Below are 25,347 nucleotides of genomic sequence, written 5' to 3'. Positions count from 1 at the left end.
ACTTGCACTTCTCTTTTTCCCCTCTGAACTCAGTAAGGCATTCAATTCCTGTACTTTACTGTAAATCACACTGGGTTGGCTACTTATAGATGTTCACATTTTAGCTAGTTTTTAATGAGGCTACTCTTTTCATGCACCACTTGAAAGTCAACCTGCACTACAGATTTTAAAACTGCTAATTTCTCTTAAAGTAAACGAGAAATTACAATCTAAATTAGATTTGCACAAATTGATGATTTAGACACTTTCTTACTCAGAAAGTGCATGCACTCACTTCCTTTCTGACACCTTTTCTTCTTTTCGATTCCAACCCTTCAGTCTCCACATTTAGATTGGTCCTTTAAATCATGGAGTTGTAATCACAAGATATAAGGACTTAGCTCATCTGTTGCGACAAAGTTGATGCTAACTCCAGAAGCAGAATGGTAGTGAGCTGACTCCATTAAAATAGCACTTGTAGATATACTGAGCTTATCCAGCTGTGCTCATCCAGGAAAATCAGGAGTATCCCAAAGTCCTGACTTGTGCCCTCTAGATGGTTTTGTAGACAGGTTTTGGGAAATTAGAAGTTGAGAAACTTGCCACACAACTCATAGGTTTTGACCTGTTCTTGTAGCCACAGTATTTATCTCACTGATCCAGTACAGTTTCATCAATGGTAATGCCATTGAACGTCAATGGGTAGAGATTTGCAAAGTGCTGTAATGATAGTGCTTATTGGTTCAAGGAACATTTTCCGCTTAAAAACATGTTGAACCATGGTCCAGCTGAAGTTGGGCCTCAGCCTTTTGCCCAATCAGTCTAGTCAGCTGAAGATTGCTGTTACACAAGCTAAGGTCACCTTGCTAACTAAGGAGAAATCAGTACTGATCTGTTGCAATGGCCTCAGTTAAGTTCAAGGAACTAAGTGGGAACAAGCTATTGAAAGGAAGAGAATCAGTGATCTCAACACCTGTGAAGACAAGGGAGCCCTTCTTGATTTTTGATAGGACTGGCCTCTCACTGCAGATGTACAGGCTGCTGAAGCATCATTTTTTTCTTATTTAACCTACTTTTCTAATCAACTTTTTCAGAGATATTATTACACACATCTGGACCAGATGGGACTTGAACCCAGGCCAGGGGTAGAGACACTACCACTGCACCACAACCTGAAGCATCATTATAAATTAAGTATGTTCACTATCTCCACTGTTCATCACTCACTGATTATGGAAAAAAAAGGGCTTTAACAGGCATGAAGTCCCTAATTCAGATACTCAAGGGGCCTAAGTCTTAAAGCAGATGGTTGCTTGGTTGGTTGAAATGAACATTACAAGTTTTGTAGATGGAGCAATGCCGACACAGATTGGACAAGGAAGTGACCACTGAGGAATACTAACGCATTTGTTTAAAATTCCCCTGTCTCCTAATTAATGGATTCATTATCTGGTTTAAAACAAACATATAAGAATGCCGTTCACCTATTAGCATTTGTTTAGATGCTTTAAAATAGTAATGCAGCCTTACATCTACCAGGAAGATTTGATGTAAAATAACCGTCTGGCTCACCTACTCTATCTCCACCTACATCATACTAATTTATAGCAATTTTAATGTCATTAACTCATTGATCTCTTTCTGCAATCTTGGAGTCAAGAAAGCAGAATGTATCAAGTTGCACTGAAAGGCCAACAGCAGTGCTTTCTGACAGCAGTGCTATTGTGTGTAGGTTTGTGCCTGACTTAATATTCTCTAGGTTCTTGAATTGTTTATTCGATTGAGTCTTTATTAGTTTTAAATATATCTGTTTCTCCTTACAACTGAGGTCATGTGTAGGCGTAGCATGAGTTAGATTATAATCCAAACTACAGAAACTTTTCCTGGGCTGGATTTTTTGCTCACCTGCCAGCCGTTCTGAAGGTAAGGGGCTTGTAAAATCCAGTACATGGCCTTCTCACCAAGCAACCACCCACCTGCATGAAATTTTAAGCGGGGCACGGGACGTGTTTGTTAACTCACAGCAGGGACAAGCCAGCGTCAAGATGGTAGCTAGCTGCTTACATCAGGCAGGATGTGGAGGGAGAACCTCTTATGTGCATTCCCTGTTCTGGTTAGCATAGTTGACTAGACAACAGGTTTGTGATGAAAGCAGCAAGGGTACAAGCCCTGTCCCAGCTCAGGTTACCACTAAGGACTCACCTGCTCAAAATCTCTCCTTGCCTGATGTGCAATGAGCCTCTGGTAATACTACCACCACCAGTTGTCTCTTACTAATGATGGTCTGGAAAGACACTGATATCTTTACTTCTCGTAGAATTCCTAGAAAGAGGCTATACAGCCCACTGAGTCTGTACTGATCCTCAAAAAGAGCAACCCACCTGCCTGCTCTATCCCCATAACCCCACATTTGGCATGGCCAATGCACCTAACCTGCACATCTTTGGACTGTGGAAGGAAACTAGAGTACCCAGAGGAAACCCACGGAGACACAGGGAGAACATGCAAACTCCAAACAGGCAGCCATGAATGGCTGCAATTGAACCCCGGTCCCTGCCGCTATGAGACAGCAGTGCAAAGCACTGAGCCATTGTGCCACCCACTCTACCCTGTTCCATCAGGGCTTTACCAATCCCAAGATCACACTTCCCATTTTACCAACCCAACCTGCCGAGCCCAGCACTTGACTGATCTCAAACATCTCACCCTGATTCCAGAATGTTCCTCCTCACATTATCTTGCTGTCTGGCTGCAGTGATGATTTCTATTTGGAACTGCCTGTAGTCCCAGTTTTAGCCATTAGTCCCACTTGGCATGCTGGGACTACAGAGATGCAGGCCAGCTGGTTGGCTGGAAGCTCACTGAGGCAGAACTTCACCTTCCTGAGAGGCGACAAGCCCATCTCCAGCCAATTAACAGTCAATTGGAGCAACTGTTCTTTCCCTGAGGGGGACTGTATTCCAACCACTTCCATCCAGGTGATGTGGGAACCATAGTTCCTTGTAAAACCTAGCCTATGGATTTCTAACAGCAATACATGTAATAAAATTTAGGAGATCAGCAAATGTTTTAAGGAAATCTAATATTAATATAATGAGTCATCATTGTATATTTGACACTACTGAAAGTTGATCCTGATTTCTCCTCGCTTTAATGAGTGCTATGTTGTGGCTGGAAGTCAAACAGAGTTAAGTTAAAAAAACAAACAAAATAGAAGAATGGTTGGCTTGGACAGGATATGATTATATCATGAGTGCAATGAGGTATAGGATAAACTGGCTCTGAATTTGAGATTATGAACGGCATATCTGCAGATTCATTAACTTAATTCCATGGGTGAATTACAGTGTAGCGTTTATGAAAGTAAGGAGTTAGAATAAATTTTCACAAAGTTTCAAAGGTGTTTGCAGTTCAAAGATGGCGATTTTAGACATGTAATAATAATTGATTCTTTGACAGAACCATCAAATCTTCTGCCTCCCAGTCCCACCACATCCTAATTTAAACTACCGTTACTTCTTGTTGGAAGGTCTCATGGTGGTAGGGTCATTGGCTGTGTGCTAGAAGGTCTGAGTTCAAATCCTGATCCAGGACACAATGGCTTAATGTGGTCAAATAGACTGAGTATCAACTTGTACATCGTTCCAACATATGCCAATGGCAGACAGTAACAGCAGGAGAGATTTCTAGCCAACCATACCTTCAACAGGAGTTACAGCCTCTAACATTACTATGCAATAGCTCCAGCATACATGTGAAAATGTTGTTACAACAGCACCTCACTCTTCTTGGCGTTGTTTCAGTTGACTGGATGGCCTGTGTGTATCTGACTGGCAGCAGTAGCATGAGGTTTGATCCCTTTATCAGCAAGAGAAGTTTCAGGAATTATCTGTTTGCCCTATCCATGGTAGAGATTGCAGCACTGTGAATTGGACCTGCCTTTGGGCAGAGGAATCAAGAAGGTGACTTCCTGGACATTGGACTCAATATCCTGGCTTCCTACAGCACAGCATGTACACAGACTGCAGCAGTTCAGGAAGAAGGCTCACTATCTCTGCTTAAGCACAACCAGGGGGATAAGCGGTTATAACTGGTCTTCTCTTTGGCGCCCACACCCTGAAGACTTCTTCATAAGATGTAGGTACTGGGAAAGTAAGCGAGGGATCAATCTAAGGGAAGAAGAGCACAATAGTATAGTTATAAGACAGTAAACACCCGTGTTGAAACAAAGCTTCTGAGTTGAGCTGCAGAATTCCTGCGTTATCGTTCTAAAATATATTTTAACTTTGGTTATACTAATCTCAGCCAAGAAAACAGGCTGCTCTCCGGCCTCTTCTAATGTTTTTCTAATTGGCTGCACAAGTATAATATCATGGATCCGATAAACATGCGGCACAGATGGCCAACGGACATCTTTTGTAAACTTTTCTTGGCAAACTTCCTATTGGCTACAAAATTCATGACAAGCCTTGTATCTTATTACACTGCAGTGCAATTATAATAGTGGATAATTTCTCCCCTGTGCATTTCATACCTACAACTTGGGTAACCAGAGTTTCAAAATAGGAATGGAATCAGACATTTTTGGCTCCATCATAATTGCTCAGACTTGCTGAATGTTAATTTTCATGTAATTAATAACACAACTAAAATTTCTTAAAGGGATTCTAGAAGCCACTCACAATTGATGAGGTAGATTATAATTTGTTTTGCTGGATGAAAAGGGTTCCAAAACTACCGTAAAATAATGAAAAAAAGAACTACTGGAAGTCTGAAACACAAACAGAAAGTGCTGGAGAAACTCAGCAGGTCTGGCAGCATCTATAGAGAGAGAAGCAGAGTTAAAAGTTTGAGTCCTATGATCCTTCATCAGAACAATTCTAATACAGGGTCACAGGACTTGAAACGTTGATTTATTGGTCTAGCTTTTCACTCCCAACTTAGTTACAAGATGTCAGAAAATTTCCTGGCTTGGAAATCTGTCCCAAAAGGCAAAGTTTTCATTCCAGACAGATGATGGTGGGATGGAGTTAGTCTTGTCACTCCCAGAATCAGATTGGACAAGCCACAGAACTTCTGAGTTCTGAGGCAGGCTCTTCAAAAGGGATTGGTTTTATTTGGTTTTAAATTGGTTTCAAACATTATGCCCTCTAACCCTCAGACCCTCTCACCACGTCACTTGCCCACGCATGTCAACTCGTGCCAAGTTGTTCACCCACACCAATGACACTTTATAACCTCCCGTGCTAATGCATGCCTCTACCCATTCACATTAACTCTATACAGTATCCATACCAACTGAGCCACAAATCATGAAAGTAGGATGTGTTGAGTTTTGGATCTAGGTCCATCCCACCATTTTGGAAGGGCTCTGAGTCTCTGCAACTTCATGAAATCCAGACCACAAGTTGTCATAAGACCTTCATTTACTTAATTTATCTGACAGTAAAAAAGACTATTATACAAAGAGCATTGCACAGTGTTACTAACTTGCAGGACAGTCTGACTTGTACTGTATCTTTATTAAACGGCATGTAAGGTGGCTGCCTATCATCAGTAGGTCTAATGGCAAAGGTCACTTGGCTAAGGAAGCCAGAAAGGACATTTGCACATGCTTACATATCAATCCATTTTAATAACAGGCATTATTAATTGTAACTACAAGTTACTCAAGTTGTACACTATACTGTTATATACCAGACCAGACCCCTCAAAATATTTTAAAAAGGTAGGCTAGACCCTAATTTCTTCTTATTTTAAAGGTAGATGGGAAGTGCCATGTTCCAGATACTATGTGATTGGCCAAACTACTTCACATTAAGCAAAACACAATTTATTTAAACACTATAGTTACATTACAAACAAAAGGAAGAGAAATTTAGAATAACTTCATTGGAAAACTTAACCAAACAATAGATACAATACCTATTACTAATGAACTGTTTCAATATAGTAACATCCCACAAACATAGCCATTGGCAAAAAGGCAATTTCAGACACAGTTTCTTACATGCAGTTCTCCAATCCAGGACAAAAAAACATTAAAAGAAATTTCTGAGAAAGCAGCAGCTAGGAATAATTTGCTAAAGCTTCCAACTCTTCTGAGACCCCAAACAGCTTCTGATGTTACTAAAAAACCAAAACCCAGAAATCTGGATCTGTTAGAGGGGCCACACCTATTCAGGCTGTTGAAAAAAACAAGGCCTCCTAAGCTGTTTACTTAAGCCATCTGCAGTCGTTCATCACCTCTGCCTTACAACCTCTTTTAAAATGACAGCACTGTCACAATACAAACAAAAGTTCTCATGCATTAACAACTGTTTGTTATTCAAGTTACTTCCACCTTTGTCCATTTATTTAAACACATGATTTTCAGAGTATTTGGGTCTTATGATGGTGCACCTGCATGTTGTTGGCTTTTCCTCTAACTTCTGCTGGTTGGAATGATGTGATCTCTGGTTCAGTTTCAAACTCATCTTTGCAACTCTGCTGATTTATGCTGTTCCATAAGAAACCTCTTCCATTTATTTGCGTTAGCTGTGTCGGACAAGGCTGCATTTCCTTTGCATTCCTGCAGTCGAAGTAACTGCCTCATTCTGTTCACTTCTCTATCTGTCAGTCAATGTGGCCTACAAAACAAATCTGTTCTGAAAATTTAGGGCTACTAATTTGAGCTTTCAACTTGATTCTGCTCAGACGAGTGGCTTTAGCATTGTGTCTAATGTCTGAAATTCCAGTTCTACAGCCTCGCCACAACATTGAGCTCTCGGACTAAGCTGTGCACATTGTTCCATCACAGACCCTTCACTTTACCTTTGAGGGTTTAATTTTTGGATCGGCATCTGCTGTAATTTTACACATGTCTGTGAAGCTCATAATGTTACAGGAAGTCCAAGTGTCCATTTGGCACTTCATTTCCATTCTGTGCTGTCATCACAATTCTTACAAATCATTGTTCTCCTTTCGACTTTGTTGTGACCCAAATGGGAAGAGTGCACTGAAAATCAATCCTCACCAGCCCACAAGTTATCACAAATGTCGAATATGACCAAATTGATCATTAGTTAATGTCTATCTGCAAACACTGTATAAGAAAAAAGAAATTCAAAATAGGTATCATCAATGAACAAGAAACAAAATAAAACTTATTTATTACAACAAACTTATCCTCTAGTATGGCAAAAATAGTTCTTAATTACTAATATGCACACTTAAACCGTACTCTTTTTAAATTGAAACACTCACATATTTATTCACAAATGGCATCACAGATGAGAAGTTTTTCAGGAATTTCAGTATGGAAAATATAGGCAAAAGGAACAAGGTTGGTGAATCGAGAACCCAAATCAAAAAGGGTAGGATCAGCCTTCTGCTGTAAAACATATTCCTCGGGATCCAGTTTATGAAAATGTAAAATTAAACAGACAAAGCTGGCAAACTCCATTATGCTACAGTAACCAAATTTGCTTTCTCATGATATATTGGTATTTTCTTTTAAAATGCCTTGTGTATTTACAAATATCTTACCTCGGACCAAGATGTCTGAGAAGAAAGTTATATACAGACTCAGATATTTAAGATGCATTTCCATTAACCTTCAACTTGTTCAGGTGCATCGTGAAGCAGAAACTAAGACAGGCAAAGCCACATGCTACAACTGCAAAGTGAAGACAGACCCAAAATCACAAGGACCATTTCTGAAATGACAAGACAAAACAATCACATTTAAAACATGTACTCGGTCAAAAGAGTGTGTTCAACACTTCTAACTGCAACAGTGCTGTTTTATACGTTACATGAACAGTATAGTGTAAAATTCAAAGAAACCAGCTTAATTTTTAATACAAGCGAAATACTGCAGATGCTGGAATCTGAAATAAAAACATAAAATGCTGGAGGAATTCAGAAGTCTGGCTGTAGCTGTGGAGAGAGAAACAGAGTTGACATTTCAAGTCACAAATGACTCTTCTCCAGAATGTCTTCAGCTAAATTTGACTAAAGAGGAGAAAGTGTATGTGTTGCTTTTTGCACTTTTCCTTAATTCCAGAGGTGAGGAGGATACATTAGCAGCTGCATCACTCAGGGCAAAGTGATTTGACAGGGCTCAAGAATAACCTCAGCTGGTGTAGAATTCTATGTGCACAGTTGACATTACCTTGCATCACACCTTAGCCAACTGAGCTAACCAATTCCCCAAGCTGAAACCAATCATTGTTAAATGCAGAAAATGTTCCGCAGAAGGATAGAGAGCTACTGGATACTTCACAGTATTATTTGTGATTTTTCCATAATCCATATATTTAGTTCGCAGGTTATTACTGCAGAGACCATAGACATTGTGAAGAAACTGTTGTTAAACGCCAGACACATATAAACAGAAATAATGTGCAAAGTTATGGGGCAAGGGCAGGAAAATGTCACAAAATGATGATTCTAATTCAGAGACAACACGCTGAAACATTGGGCTCTCCTGCACAATAACATTATTGTGATTCTGCAACATATTGTTCTTTCTGTAATAACGTAACATTGCTAACAACAAGTCAATGTCTATTCTCCATTGGCTTTGTAAAACCAGTTTATCCTGCCAATTTATGCCAGAATCAAGTGTTTATTTTGTAATAGAACACCAGTAGCCTATTTGTATAATCTGATATTAATATAGCTGGAAGCCAACTGGCGGCAGGTAAAGGCATGTTTGTTTGTATTTTATGCGCATTCAACCAGTATAATATTTTAAAAAATTCTTGGTTTCATCAAACAAAGACATTGTTAAGACGGTAAGTCATTAACCTCTCCTGCCAGTAAATGACACAATTAGTTAAAGGTGTGGTTTTACAGCCAAATATATTTAAAACGTGTTGCAAAGTTGGGTAGAGTATTTGATGTTTGAAAAATGATAGGGGCTGAAGAGTGCATGGTCTCTTAAAAGATGATGTTTTTAAAGGCTTGGCGATTAAAGAAAATGTCTGCAGGCAGCAGCAGATGCACAGGGAGTTTTTGAAATTGAAACATTGTATCAATAGGGTGTACTGTTAGCAGGCAAAGCAGTATTTTTACCAAGACAACAGGTGTTTGAATTTAGCCAATTAATTTAAACCAGGCCCTAGATACCAAATCCCAATTAAATTTAAATCTGATGGTTTCGGCAACCCAGGACCAATTCTATTGTAAGAAATTAATAAGTCATCAAAGGTATAGAAGAGGAGCGCATTTAAAAGTCAGGGTGAGAGTCTACTGTCACCTGCCAAGAGAACAGCTCTTAGCTATAAAAGAAAGAATCACTGGCTCTCACAGAACTATCTAAGCTCTCAGAAAACCATCATCTAAACTAAAGGTACAGCAGCATTCTTAGTTAATATTCCTGACCCAAGAATTTGATGGAGAAAGGCATTCCTGACTGAGGATCAGCAGAGAGTGCACAGAGCATTCTGAAAGACTTATCCTGGCTGTAATTTTGAGAGTCTAAGTTTTAATTTATTTTTCTTATTACTGCGGTTTAGAAAAGTGGTACTTATATCTACTGGAACAGCCTACCATTAGAATTTTGTTTTATTCAGGAATAGTTGATAGTTAAGGTGGAATTGTTTGGTTTGTTATAGCTCTGTTAATTTGTTAACTGTTAGAGTTTGATAAATGAATTGTTACTTGTTGATTATAGAATGAGTGAAAGGATTTTATTTTATTTAACCACTCCTTTATAACAGATTGGGAGATGACAGGCAGATTATACCACTTTTCACACTTCCTTTGACAGATTACGAGGCGAGGTGAACTTCTCTGAGTGATTAGGTATTAGTTAACAAGGTGGGGGGGTGGTGTCAACCACTGCTTCGTAACAAGTTAAGAGCATAAATGTGGGATCTGGCCAGTTCGTGAACGGGATTTGGACAGATTTGAACAGATTTGGGGTACGAAAGGTCACAGCAGATTTAAACAGACTTGAGGATTAGGGTCCTGGATCTTTAAAATAAAACTTAGGTGAGAAGTGGAATATCTGTTTAATTTCGGTTACTTGCAGTTGGTTAAATCAAAAGTGGGGGAAATGGTTCATAACACAGTTAAAGAGGTTCTGGGGTTTGAGGATGCTTCCCAAATTTGCCAAGAAAGTTTAGAAAGACAGAGGAAGGATATATTTTTACACTTAGCAAACAGGCTAGATTTTGGTTTAACTAGGGATAAGAGGAAAGCCGAAATTGTAAAGGAGTTAGTCAAGTGTTTAGGTATACCAGAGAAACAGGCAAGTGCAGTGCAGTTAGAAAAAATGAAATTCAAAATTAAACAATTGGAGTTAGAAAGGGAAAAAGAGAGCGACAAAAGGGGAAAAAAGAGAGAAGAAAGGGAGAAGGAGAGAGAGAGTTTGAAATTCAGGAAAGTCAATTTAAAACAATAGAAATGAAGGTAGAAGATAGGCTTACTGAGGAGGAGTGTGATGATGAAAAAACCCATCATACCCAACAACCCTGTATATATGTCAAATATGTCAAAAAATTCGATGAAAAAGATGTAAAAGCCATTTTCATTTCCTTCGAGAAATTGGCCAGCCAGATGAATTGGCCAGAGATTATGTGGGTAATGTTAATTCAGACCAAGTTGGTAGGTAGGGCTAGTGAGGTGTTTGCAGCGCTGTCAGATGAGGTGTCAAGAGAATATGAAGAAATAAAACAGGGCTATTCTGAGTGCCTACAATTGGTACCAGAACCATATTGACAACGGTTCAGAAATATAAGAAAAGAACCAGGTCAGACTTATATTGAGTTTGAAACAATAAAACATATCAACTTTCAAAAATGGGTGAGAACATTAAAGATAGAAAAGACATATGTGGATCTCAGAGAGATTATTCTGCTGGAGGAGTTCAAAAACTCACTTCCAGAAATGATAAGAACTCATGCTGAGGAACAGAAAGTTAAAACAGTGAGAAGAGCTGCAGAGATGGCAGATGAATACACATTACTGCATAAATCAAAACCTAGCTTCTGACAGCAATTTCGTTCCGTGAGGGATAGAAATTGGGAAAAAGGGAGATCCTTCAATTAAAAACAGAAAGTAGATCACACTGGGAACAGTTAACTATATGTGGGAAAACAAACCCAAGAGGGTGAAAATGTGGTGAAAGGCCTCAGGTGTTTCCACTGTAATACAGGGGGACACGCAAAGTCACAGAGCTGGTGGATTAAGAGTGGCATTGGGAAAAAAGCTGTGGTAAAAGAGACTAAAGAGAAGTTGAGGAGCTACAGGAGAGTGCACAGTCGAAACACGGACTGGATAGTAAGATATTACCCAATCTCTTCAAAGACTTTACTTTGTGGGTAAGGTTTACCTGGGAAGAACAGGGGGACAAGGTAAAGAAGTTAAAATATTGAGAGATACGGGAGCTGGTCAGTCTCTAATACTAAGAGATAAAAGTATTTGCACTCCTTCTGAAATGCTACCCGAGAGAGTGATAATCTGTAGAATAAATGGAGAGAGATTTAGCATTCCCCTGTGCAAGGTAAGGCTAGAAAGTCCAATCAAGTCTGGGGAAGTGACAGTGAGAGTGATTAAAAGATTGTCTATTCCATGAATACAGTTTGTTCTTGGAAACGACCTCGCAGGATCAAAGGTGGGAGTGATGCCCATTGTAGTGGAGAAACCAGAAGCAAACCAGGGAACTGAAGAGTTAAAAGAAAATACCCTGGAATTTTTTCAGACTGTGTGTTGACAAGATCCCACAGTCGTAGCAAGAGGGGAAAACCAAAGAGAAGGACAAACGAGATAAGGTCCAGTTAGCTGACACCCTGTTTGATGAAATGGTAAAGGAAGAACCTGGGCAGGAAGATGATCTAGCAGAGGTGTTTCATTCTGAAAGACGAATAGAGTTTCAACAGAAAGATGAGACAATAAAAGATTTATATCATAAAATCTATTCAGAAAAGGAATCAGAATGTGTTCCAGAACGTTTTTATGTTATGGATAGAATCCTAAGGCAGAAGTGGAAAACCCGATTGTGTTGCTGGTAGAATGCAGACATGAACCATTGCGGGGAGCGCACAAATTACCTGTAGGAGGTCACCTAGGAGTGAGGAAGACTCAGTCTAAGATACAGAAGCATTTCTATTGGCCTGGATTACATAAAGATGTGGTTGAATTTTGCCATATCTGTCATACGTGTCAGATGGTAGAAAAGCCACAGGCAGTAATAAAACCAGCGGCTTTAGTGCCAATTCCCACATGTCAAGAACCTTTCATGTGGGTTGTGATTGATTGTGTAGGTCCCTTCCCTAAAACCAAAATTGGGAACCAATATTTGCTAACCATAATGGATGTATCTACCAGATATCTGAAGGCAATTCCATTATGGAATGTCAAGGCAAAAAGGTTGTGGAGGAGTTGCTTGCTTTCGTTATCTGTCATGGACTACCCAGGGAAATTCAGTCAGACCATGGGTCCAATTTTACTGCCAAATTGTTTAAGGAGGTCGTGGATAGTTTAGGCAGCAAAAATTTTAAATAAGTGCATACCATCCTGAATCCCAGAGAGCATTGGAAAGGTGGCGTCAGATCCTAAAGACCATGCTGAGGGCAAACTGCCAGGATTTCCCAAATGATTGGGATAAAGGTATCCCATTTATATTATTTGCTACTAGAGATGCTCCAAATGAATCAACTCAGTTTACTCCATTTGAATTGATATTCAGATATAAATTATTTAAGGAAAAGTTGATTGGTCTGAAGTCAAAGATCTCACAATTGCATTATGTATCTGAGGTGAGCGAAAGACTAAACAGAATAGGTGAAATAGCTAGACAACATTTGAAGGTGGCACAGCACACAATGAAGCAAGAAGCCGCTAAGAGATCTAAAATTCGAACATTTGCCTGTGGGGATAAAGTATTGGTGTTGCACGGTTTAGTGATCCCTTATCAGATTGAGAAGTTAAGTCAGGTGAATTATCTGGTGAAGATGCCAAATACGAAAACACTTTATCGGGTATGTCATGTGAACATGCTGAAACCTTTCTATGGCAGGGACAGGGAAAGGGAGAAACACGTATTAATTACTTCCACTCAGAGTGAGGAATCAAATTCAAATGATTTAGGCTTTGATGTGCCTCAGAATAAATTGAATAATGAGGAAGTCCTCAAAGAATGGGATAGGGTAGTAAGCTATCTGTCTCAGGAACAGAGAACTGAATTGAAAGACTTGTTGCAGCACTATAAGGAGATACGTATGAATAGAATGGGAAGAACTAATACTATAGTACATGAGGTGGACATAGGAAGTGCTGTTCCGATAAACAACACCCCTACAGCCTTAACCCTCTCGAAGCAGCACAGCTGCAGAAGGAAGTGGAAGCAATGCTCCAAGAAGACATCATCGAGCTGAGTCAAGGCGAGTGGGGTTCACCAATCATGCTGGTTCCCAAACATGACCATACTCATCAATTCTGTGTAGATTATCAGAAGGTTAACACTGTGACTAAATCAGAATCATACCCAATTCCAAGGCTGGAAGATCGTGTGGACAAAGTTGGACAAGCCACTTACATCACAAAGTTGGACTGATTTTGCAGTTACTGGCAAGTACCTTTGTCGGAGAGAGCGAAAGAAGTTTCTGCTTTTGTAACCCCAAATGGGCTGTATCAATTTAAAGTAAATGCCCTTTGGAATGAAGACTTATGAACAGAGTTGTGGCAGAATTGACTAATTGTGCCATCTATATAGATGACTTAGTGATCTTTAGCCAATCGTGGAAGGATCACATGGTGCATTTGGCAGAGCTTTTTGAGAGACTACGGAAGGCAAAGTTGGTTATAAATTTGGCAAAGACAGAACTCACGAAGGTGGAAGTGGCATTCTTACAGCACAACATCGGTCATGGAAGGATGACACTGAGGAACATGAAGACAAAAGCCATTGAGGAATTTCCAAGACCATCCTCAAAGAAAGAGGTGCTATGATTTTTGGGACTCAGCGGATCGTACAGGATGTTTGTACCAAACTTTAGTGGCGTAGAGGCACCGCTGACAGATTTGTTGAAGAAGAACACAAAATGTCGGTGGACAGAACAATACCAGGAGGCATTTGAGAATTTAAAAGCAGTGTTAGCCAGTTTTAGTCACACCATATTTCTTGAAACCCTTTAAAGTCGTCATTGACCCAAGCGATGTAGGGGTTGGAGCTGTGTTGTTACAGGAGGATTATTGTGGAAATGAAAGGCAATTCAGTTATTTTTCAAAGAAATATAATATCCACCAGAGAAAATATTTAACCGTCGAAAAAAAGATATTGAGTTTGGCACCGGCCTTACAATATTTTAATGTTTATGTTGCAAACAATGTATCGGAGACAGTTGTGTACACTGATCACAACCGCTTAACATTTTGAGAGATTTAAGGACAAGAACACCAGACTATTTCATTGGAGGCTTACATCACAAGCATTTAATTTATAGATTGTGTATATTATGGGTCATGAAAATGTTATTGTTGGTTTAAAAGATAATGTGTATAAGAGATATTAATGGTAGTGTTCAATGTTATATATGTTTGTAGAATTAACATAAAATATGTAACTCTAGATTAATGATCTATGGATCTAGTAATAATGGCTTTAAGGTTTAGAGAAAAGAAAGAAAGAAGCCATCTTTTCATCATGATAGTTTAAGAGTGTGTGGTCCCGTTAAAAGATGATGTGTGTTTTTAGACTGGGAGAGATTAAAAAAATTCTGCAGGCAGCAGCAAATACACAGAGAGTTTTTGAAATTGAAACATTGTATCAAAAGCTATACTGTTAGCAGGCAAAGCAGCATTTTTACCAAGACAACAGGTTTTTGAATTTAGCCAATTAAATTAAACCAGACCCTAGATACCAAACCCCAATTAAATTTAAATCTGATGGTTTTGGCAACCCAGGACCAATCCTATTGAAAGAAATTAATAGATCATCAAGAGTATAAAAGAAGAGAGCATTTGAAAATCGGGGTGAGAGTCCACTGTCATCTACTAAGAAATCAGCTCTCAGCTATAAAAGAAAGAATCACTGGCTCTCACAGAACTCTCTAAGCTCTCGGAAAACCATCATCTAAACTAAAGGTACAGCAGCATTCTTAGCTAATATTCCTGATACAAGAATACAATTGAGAAAGGCATTCCTGACTGAGGATCAGCAGAGAGGGTTCAGACCATTCTGGAAGATTTATCCTGGCTGTAATTTTGAGAGACTAAGTTTTAATTTATTTTTTCTTATTACTTCGATTTATATAAGTGGTACTTATATCTATTGGAACAGCATACCATTAGAATTTTGTTTTATTAGTGAATAGTTAATAGTTAAGGGGGAATTGTATGGTTTGTTGTGGTTCTGTTAATTTGTTCACTGTTAGAGTAAGATAAGTGAATTGTTACTTCTTGATTATAGAGTGAGTGAAAGGATTTTATTTTACTTAACCACTCCTTTGTAACAGATTGGGAGGTGATAGGCAGTTTATACCACTTTTCACAATTCCTTTAACAGATTACGAGGCAAGGTGAACTTCTCTGGGTTTTTAGGTTTTAGTTAACGAGGGGGTGGGTGTTGACCTCTGCTTTGTAACAAGTGTAACGATAAGATAGGTTCATGATGGTGTAGTGGTGATATCTTCAGGCTAGTAGCACAGAGGCTATTGCTAGGAGCGTGGGTTCGAATTCCACCAAAGGAGCTGGTAAATTTTAAACCTGATTAATAAATGCTGGTGTCAATATGATAACCATTGCCTATTAATATCCAAATCCATGGGTATTATGAATGTCCATCAGAAAAGAAAATCTGCCACCTTTAACTGGTCAGGCCACACCAATGTGGTTCATCTTAGCAAGTCACTCAGTTCAAGGGCAACTAGGGATAGACCGCAGATACTGAGCCTACATCCTGTACAAAGAGTAAATAATTCATTACCTGCCCTACTGATAATGGTTGACCTTGCGTAATTACAAATGGTGTGCATTGCTGTCTGCGGGGTTTCTAGCGAATTTACAAAATTAGTTGAGTAAGAATTCCAGATTTGGCCATCTTTCTCTTATGATTTACTTGATGAATCTGATGAATTTTTCTCAGATGGTATCTTGTAGTTACAGCAGAATCACTATTAAATGTGTTATTCTGTCATAGCTTGGGAATTAAAGTTAGCCAAATGAAAGCAAAGTACTATAAATGCTAGGAATCTGAAAGAAGAACAGAAAGTGTTAGAGAAACTCAGCATGCCTGGCAGCATCTGTGGAAAGAGAAATAAATGAAATGTTTTGAGTTTGATATGACTTTTCTGCACTATTTTCAGTCCCAAAGAAGAGTCATATCAAACATGAAACATTAATTCTGTTTCTCTTTTCCCTCTCCACAGATGCTGACAAACCATGTCTCCTTGTCCTTCTTGACCTATTGCACCTTAGAAATGGTTTGTCATGTAATTCCAGCATCTCTCCTCGATCATCATCCAGCTGAATATGACTTTACTTATCTGGTTTCTTTCTTACCTATTCAGCCATACCTAGGAGGTCACCTATAAAAGGTTTCTTTTCCCACTTCTACAGTGTCGATAGTGGTGTCTCCCAAGGAACTATACCTAATCCTCTTATTCTTCAACACATGCTGCCCCTCATTGATTTCAGCTGACAACATCAGTTTCAGCATGTGCATTGAAGGCACCCAAATCTAACTCACTGTCACTTCGCTCAGCAGTACCCCCTTACCCAAACTGGCTCCAAGTTGTAACACTGCATGCCCAATATACAGTACAGGTTGGACAGATTTTTCTCTGACTATATATTGTGAACATCAAAGCCGTTGTTTTCAGTCCCTGTCACAAATGTTTTTAGCTACTGATTCCATCTCTCTCACTGGCAGGTCTCTGAGGCTGAAGTAGGTTGCTTGCATATATTCACAACATCCCAAAGACCACCTATTTTCATCTTTATCGGAGCCTCACTCTGATCGATAAAGAAAAGAATGACAATGGAAATTTTCTTTGCAAATATGCATGAAGGCTATCTTTTATCAATCAGGATGAAGCCCTGGTGAAAAGTATAGCCAGTCCGCATGCGCTATCTAGAATATGTGACAGTTGGACCTAGAAATTCAGCTTCTTTTGTTTCATTATCTTCCAAGCCTTCAATATTGGATTGTTATACTGTATGTAGGGAGCCAGGATCTGATTCTTATGCAAATATACATGCAAGGTGCTACATTCATTGTTGCAATGCTGTCAGGTACTGACCAACAAAGGTTCAATCCACCATCCACCTGAAAGCTGCTACAAATGCATGAGATGAAGTGCCGACATTTTGAATTTAAAATGCAGTTGACTTAAGCTTTTAGGATCAAGAAACATAACATGGCGGAAACAGCTGTCTACGAGATCAATGGCTAACCTTCAATTCAGTCAATAGAAAGGCATCTTTCCCTCCCCACCCTTACCTGCTTTCCGGAGGGACCACTGTCTCCGTGACTCCCTTGTCCGCTCCACACTCCCCTCCAGCCCCACCACACCCAGCACTTTTCCCTGCAACCGCAGGAAGTGCTACACCTGCCCCCATACCTCCTCCCTCACCCTCATCCCAGGCCCCAAGAAGACTTTCCACATCAAGCAGATGTTCACCTGCACATCTGCCAATGTGGTATACTGCATCCGCTGTACCCGGTGTGGCTTCCTCTACATCGGGGAAACCAAGCGGAGGCTCGGGGACCGCTTTGCAGAACACCAACGCTCGGTGCGCAATAAACAACTGCACCTCCCAGTCGCGAACCATTTCAACTCCCCCTCCCATTCCTCAGACGACATGTCCATCCTGGGCCTCCTGCAGTGCCACAACGATGCCACCCGAAGGTTGCAGGAACAGCAACTCATGTTCCGCTTGGGAACCCTGCAGCCCAATGGTATCAATGTGGATTTCACAAGCTTCAAAATCTCTCCTCCCCCTACCGCATCCCAAAACCAGTCCAGCTCATCCCCGCCTCCCTAACCTGTTCTTCCTCCCACCTATCCCCCCCTCCCCCCTCCAGCCGCCCCCCCCCCTCCTACCGACTAACCTCATCCCCCCCCCTTGACCTGTCCGTCCTCCCTGGACTGACCTATCCCCTCCCTAACTCCCCACCTTTACTGGCTCCATCCCCACCTCTTTGACCTGTTTGTTTCCTCTCCACCTATCCTCTCCTCTATCCATCTTCTATCCGCCTCACACTCTCTCCCTATTTATTTCAGAACCCCCTTCCCCTCCCCCTTTTCTGATGAAGGGTCTAGGCCCGAAACGTCAGCCTTTCTGCTCCTGTGATGCTGCTTGGCCTGCTGTGTTCATCCAGCCCTGCACCTTGTTGTCAATAGAAAGGCAGCTGGGCTCATACAGTAAAATAGCAACAAAAGAACATGTGAGACAGAAAGAAGGATGGTCAGGATCTGTGGACAGCTGCTTAATTTCACAGAAAAAAATGTCCCATGTATGGTGCAAACTGCAGAGCATGTGGAAAGGCCAAACTCTGAGAAACAATGTGCGGAACAAAGAACGAATAGGGTAAATGAGTTCCTGCATGAAATAGCTTATGCAGCAGATCCACGAGAAACAAAACTCACACAACCATTCAGATCAGGAACAGGATGAGAAGTAAGTCTACAACCCTACAGTAAGGAAGCGAATGTATTGTAGCCCAATTTGCTGATGACGCAAAAATAGGTGGAAAGGCAAGCTTCAAGAAGGATACAAACAGCTTTCGGAGAGATATTGACAGGTTAAGTAAGTGAGGAAAAGTTTCTTGAGTAGATTTGTAGCTCAGGTTGTGGATGCTGTGGTTGATTCTCTCACTGAGCTGGTTCATTAGTTCGCAGACGTTTTATTACCCTACTGGGTAACGTCATCAGTGCACCTCCGATGAAGTGCTGTTGTGTTTTCCCGCCTGATATTTGAACTCTGGGGTCCGTTGGAGTTAATCACAACAGCGCTTCATCGGAGGCTGCACTAATGATGTTACCCAGCAGGGTAATGAAACGTCTGCGAAATAACAAAACAGCTCGGCAAACGAGCAAACCAACCACAGTGAGAAAATGTTGTCAAATGGAGTATAATGCGGGAAGATATGAAGTTGGTCACTTTGGAAGGGAGAAGAAAAGAATAGAGTATTATTTAAGTGGAGAAAAACTGCAAAAAGCTGCAACATAAGGAGACTTGGGGGTACACAACATAAAGCTGGCACACAGGTATAGCAGGTAATCAGGAAGGCAAATGCAATGTTAACCCTCATTTCGAGGGGTTTGGAGTATGAAAGTAGGGAAATCTTACCGCAACCATACAAGGTGCTGGCGTGATTACATCTGGAGTACTGTGAGCAGTGTGCTCCCCTTATTTAAGGCAAGGTATCATTTCAGTGGAGGCAGTTCAGAGAAGGTTCTGATAAACACTGGTATGGAGGGATTGACCTATGAGCAGAGGCTCAAGTTAGGACTCTACTCATTGAATGAGAAATGAATTAATCGAAACATTTGGATTCTTAAGGGGCTTGACAGGGTAAATGCTGAGAGGATGTTTCCCTTGATGGGTGCGTCTTGGATCAGAGGGCATAATCTCAGAATAAGGAGGCCCAATTTAAGATGGAGATGAGAAGGAATTTTTTTCTGTCAAGGAGTTGTGAGTCTTTGGAACTCCTTGCCACAGAGGGCTGTGGGGGCAGAGTCCTTATGAATATTTAAGGCTGAGATAGATAGATTCTTGACGAGTAGAGATTTTCATGGGTTATGGGCAAAGGGCAGGAAAGTGGACCTGGAATGTCAGTCCAGTTATGATCCAATTGAATGACGGAGCAGGTTTCAGGGGCCGAATGGCTCACTCCTGTTCCTATTCTTTAGGTATTACGGTCATAAATCAGAAACCAACACTTAATACTGTAGCACAGAGCAGCATCATCCCAGTCAGGCTATAGCAGAAGATCTTCACTGAAAATGTGAAAGAAAATGGTTGAGGAAAATTATTCTGAAAATGAACAATGTCACACTAATACCGTTTTTTCAGAAATCAGATTCAACAGCTAAAATAAACCAAATCAAAGGGATGAACGAAGAAAAGGATATTAAATGCATGTTTTACATCAATGAAAAGCTTGCCCTGCTGTCTTAGCATTGGTTCATTGCAAAGGGCTACAGAATATCTCAGTAAACAATGCAGTAAAGGTGGAGGCCATTGAAAAGTACCCTCCAATCAGAACTAAGGTAGATCTAGTAAAACTGCATCCAGGATGTTTTGATGAGAGAGTTAGATAATTTACAGGTTTTCAGTATCATAACATAATTGACTCAGTGAAGAAACCAATGATTCTTCCTCATGTAATATACACTTAAATGAAAAAGTGAAGCTTGAGAGAGCAATCCAAGAGAAGGGAAAATGTGATTATCTGTGTCTAAGAGCTTACAAATTGGGTAAATTCCATTGTGGTAAGACAGGAGATAAATGGAAGGCTAAGAATTTGTATCCCAAATGGAAATAAAATGGAATCCTATCATATCCCAACACTGGAAGTGATCACACAACACAACTCAACAAGCCTTTCTGAAGAAGGGTCTAGGCCCGAAACGTCAGCCTTCCTACTCCTCTGATGCTGCTTGGCCTGCTGTGTTCCTCCAGCTCTACACCTTGTTATCTCAACAAGCCTGAGGCCAGAGATAGCTACTACTGGAACATAAACTTCATGTGGAAACTTCACTGGTGACAACATTCAGCGCACTCTTTGCTCAGTACAGATTCCTCCATCTATCTTTTAGTTTTAAAATGATTATAAATCTTAGAGACCTTTGTTGATATCCAAGTATTTGTGACTGGTTTTCTGATTTACACTCTCTGCCCAATGTGTCTTTTATGGTAGTTCTCTACCTGACCATTGGTCCTGTGTCTCTTCCATTCTGCTCTATTGTTGAAGAAGAATATCCTGCATCTTGAAGTGGTTGAACATTTGGTTTCTAGACAGTGTCATGCATATTTGCCTTCCAAGCATCGGTTATGCAGGGCATGATAATTTCCTGTCCTTTGGAGTTACACAAAATTGTAGTAGTGCGATGCAGAATCTTGTTTTGTTGCTCAAAAATTGATGAGCATGGATTTGATGGTACATACCATATATTTCACTGGACTGTTTCAGCATGGATAGGGAGGCAATGATGTGCTAAGGGTCATGCCGTGCTTGGTGTACGTTGGAATTCTTTGCCAATGAACTGCATTCCATCGTCAGACACTTACCTCTGTTATAGCTAATAACCTGAAAACGATGGTCTGAGTTACTTCTTCAAAGAGTTCCATTAAATTGATTAAACACAACTGCCCTTTCACAGAACCATGCTGACTCTTATTGATGACCTTGAATTTTTACAGGTGCCCTTAATGATTGACTCCAATACCTTCCCACAACAGACAATAAATAAACTTGTTGATAGTTTCTTGTTTTCTGCCTCCCTTGCTTCTTGAATAGAGGATATTTCCTACTTTCCAGTCCAATGGAAGTCAATGCATCCACAACCTCATTAGCCACCTCTTTTAAGATCATGGAAGAACAGAGAGTTCTCCTGCTGTCCATATCAACATCCATTTATCAACCAATGCAACCAAAATAAATTAACTACTGTTGTTTCTGGAATCATACTGTGCAAGTTTGTGAACGACATAAAACCAAGCGCACTTGGTCAATAATTTTAATTGAATACTTTTAGGTACTAAAGAAGCAAAGAGATGGCCAAGGTTGGCCTTAAATGGTTCATTTCACACTTCAAAGCACAATTCTGGTAATACACTTGAAGGCAGTGTTAGGAGTAGCTACCTCAGGGCTTTTAGTGTTGCTAACAGATATTTATGTTAGTACTGGTGCTCAAAGAGGCTGTGCACCATTTTGGCGGATATTTAACTCATTTAATGATTTAATGACCTCACCTAATGACAGTCAGTTGAATAGGAGTAAACAGAGCCATGCTGAGGATTTTGAATACTATTTAAATTATTGCTGAAAAGAGAGACATGTGACTTTTTATCTTCCATTCATCAAGACACACCCAAATATGCCAAATCTCAAACTGTCATAACAATAAAAACTCCAGAAGGAAAGGGACTGCTTGGTTGGCAAGTTGACTGTGATTGGCCAACGTTTTGACATGAAGAAAGTAACGGGAACTGTGGATTCCTCGTGTTTCTATATAATTCGTAATAATTACAAAGCTTAGACATATTCTTATTGTTTGCACAGAATTGGTCCTGGCACATAAATGTATATCACTTACCACAAGCATATATGAACCACACAACAAGCTTGATTGATCATCTTAAATTGGTTTTTAGTGTTGCTACAAGTGCATTTAGGATTATTCAGCAGGTTTTGCTCAATCGTATAATGATAGAAGGGATATGATGGCTGCTGCTTTTACACTTGATCTTGGGGTGAGTGGAGATGAAAGGAAACCTTGCTCCTGAGACCCTGCAATGATAGTTCTTGAAGGACTACTTTCCTGCATTTGTGGTCCATATAAGATGTGTAAGATGAGATCGTGCAAAATTTGGGAGTGAAAATAAATTTGGGTGATTAACGATCAGATAGTTGAGCATCCACACATAAATTGCAGTGACCAGACTCCTCTTGGTGAGATGGCCCCAGTTCTCACTGTGCTTTCTGTCACTCCCTTCATGGGCATTGCCTCCTCACGGGGAATTCTATCAAAATGTCGTGCTTCCCATCCTCATTCAGGTCCTGCCACCAGCTGATACATGTAATTTCTACCAACAGGAGAACAAAGGTGATTGTAATTGAGTGATTGGAAATTATAAACATTTGTGCGCACTGCCTCATATCTCTGAAGGACTGTGAGATATGTCTGAGATGCTATCATTGTTATAAAAGGTACAATACAGTGCATAAATATCAGATGGTAGATAAAATGCATTGAAGTTGTGCTAGCAGTTATGTTGATGCAATTATCAGGAAGTGTATTTGTGTGACGGTATCTTACCTTAATCACTTACATCAAGGTATCAAATTTCTTGCAGTATTGCGTCATGTTCAAAGGCTAAGGCTTCTGCCTGTGATCTCCCGAATTCTGCACATCGGTTGTCTTTGTGGCATCTTCCTCCATTTCTGTGTAGACACCATCTCTCCTCCTCACCACTTTGTCCACTATGAGCTTCATGCTTGCTGCAGCAAAGAACCTGGGCGCTATCTCTCCCTTGTTCCTTAACATATTATTCCATTCCAAGCCACATACTTTAAGTGTAAGTAATTGTGTGCAGGTTACATAAGCAGCTACAGGAAAATTGCATCCAATCAGTGCCTAAGTGTTAAACCTGCAGTTTTGGTTTATGACCTGCAGATATATCATTAAAAATCACCAATGAGTCCAAACATTCAGACTGTTAAGTGTTTCTTATTAGCAGGCCACACATGGCTAAAATAGTCCCCAAAATTCAGAAAGATGGAAACAAGTTATCTTACACTATAAATAATTCTACCAGTAAATCACATTTTCTGACAACCAAACAATTGTTATTATGGCGTAGGTGGGATTTGAGCCCGGGGACCTTATGGAATATCCATCATACAAGTTTTGAAGGATTTGTTCCGACAGAATTAACTAAATAATTACTCAGGAAAAGTTAGACTGATAACTACATAGGCAAACTCCACAATAACTATCAAACTGACCCCATACTTATCTCACACACACCCAACTACACTTCACCCAGACTCTGACCTAACAACCTCCCACCTTTCCAGGACACTAGCCCTTTCCTGCTCCAGACCTAACATCCAGTCTTTCACAGCTCCGGACCCAACCTCTTTCCAGCATCCACCCAACCTCCCCCCCCCCCCCCCCCGCCCCCCCCCCCCCCCCACCCCCCCCGACCCCGTCAGAACTCTTGGCAGAACTGTGAAGCTCTCTCCTTTTGTAAAAAGTAGGGGCACTCGTGGGAAAATCCACCCAGAAAGTTAGCATTCTCTCACATTGTTGGACCAGAATGCCAAGAGGTTATGTGGCAATACTCTGCTGAACAATTCCTTACTTACAAACTGAGTTTAGCAAAAGCAAAAACCGAAAGAACTATGGATGCTGTACATCAGGAACAAAAAAAGGAAGTTGCTGGAAAAGCTCAGCAGGTTTGGGAGCATCAGTGTAGTAAAAATCAGAGTGAATGTTTCCAGTCCTGTGACCCTTCCTCAGGGCTCTGAGGTTCTCTTCAAAGATGCTGCCAGACCTGCTGAGCTTTTGCAGCAAATTCTTTTTTTGTTAGCAAAAGCAAACTGGGCAAAAATAAGATAACACAGTGTGGAGCTGGTGCTGCCTGAACAAGTGCAGTGAAATCTCTGTTTGTCAGTCCTCGAAGGCATTGGGATATATTAAGATACTGCCAGTGAGCTACAAGGGCCTAATAGGTTTTATGACAGCTGCAAACCAGTTAGCCAACTAGACTGTTTGGCTGTGTGACATCAGAATCGCAACAAATCAATGTGATCTGGTGCAGGAAAGAGACATATGCGCCCATATCCTGTAAAAATACGTTGTGAGCTCCAGAGTCTGCTCCCAGAAAGCCTAAGCAGAGTTTTCTAGCATTGCTAGATGCAACATTACTCAATTCAGTTTTGTGCCTTGAAAACAAGATTTTCTTTGCCCGTGTGGGAGAAAAGGAATGAAATTGAGGAGTGGGGGTTAGTGGTGTTGCGAAGGGAGAAACAACAAAATAGCAGAGAGCTACATTGGGATGGATCTCTGATGCATTCCTGCCTCTGAGGATATTTCTCTGCGGTTGGCCAGGGTGCTGACTGACTGGTGGTTGCAACATAGCATTCTGCCAATCTGCATTTTTAACGGTCTAATAGAGGGCAATTCAGAAAATGTCCTAGCATTTCTACAACATTTGGGTACAGCAGTCACCTCCCCCATCACCCAATTTCATGCCAAAGCCTACAGCTTAATAGAGATAAGCACCCTCCCTGAGTCTGGGGTATCATCACACCTACACATACAGTAGCTACACTGTAGAACAGGGAATAAACCGAGGAAAATAGGGATTTGTAAGAAAGGTACTGCAATCATTATGGAAGACTTTAATCTTTGTATAGATTTTATGAATCAAATTGGTAAAAGTAGCCAGGAGGACGAGTCCAATAGAGTGTATTCAGCGTCGCTTCCGAGAAGAATATTTTATGAAACCAAAAAGGGAACAGGCTCTTTCAGCTAATTGTGTTATTTTAGATAATTCCAATTTTAGTCTCTTTCATGCAAAATATCATGAAACAGGATTAATTAATGACCTCATAGTGGAGAATCCTTTATGTAAGAGTGATCATAACTTGAGAGAATTTCACATTCTACTGAAGGGTAAGAAAAGTGAGTCTGAAACTAG

The 25,347-nt window shown here is 40.4% G+C and overlaps 1 long non-coding RNA gene across 2 annotated transcripts; it reads right to left on the bottom strand.

The window, feature by feature from the left end:
* Positions 1–2,487: 2,487 nt before the first annotated feature.
* LOC125484587 lies at positions 2,488–23,323 on the bottom strand. Of its 2 annotated transcripts, none has more exons than XR_007263417.1 (4): positions 22,972–23,323; positions 7,507–7,676; positions 6,382–7,063; positions 2,488–4,148 (listed from the first exon to the last, which is right to left on the bottom strand). It is a non-coding gene; the product is annotated as an uncharacterized LOC125484587 (long non-coding RNA). The 2 variants fall into 2 exon arrangements; XR_007263416.1 differs by having other exon boundaries at positions 6,793–7,063.
* Positions 23,324–25,347: the final 2,024 nt, after the last annotated feature.

This window comes from Rhincodon typus, chromosome 12, assembly GCF_021869965.1.
Source record: "Rhincodon typus isolate 14 chromosome 12, sRhiTyp1.1, whole genome shotgun sequence".
In the NCBI taxonomy this organism is placed as follows: Eukaryota; Metazoa; Chordata; class Chondrichthyes; order Orectolobiformes; family Rhincodontidae; genus Rhincodon; species Rhincodon typus.
The sequence above is the reverse complement of the archived record's forward strand: the minus strand, read 5'-3'. Positions and strand labels throughout refer to the sequence as shown.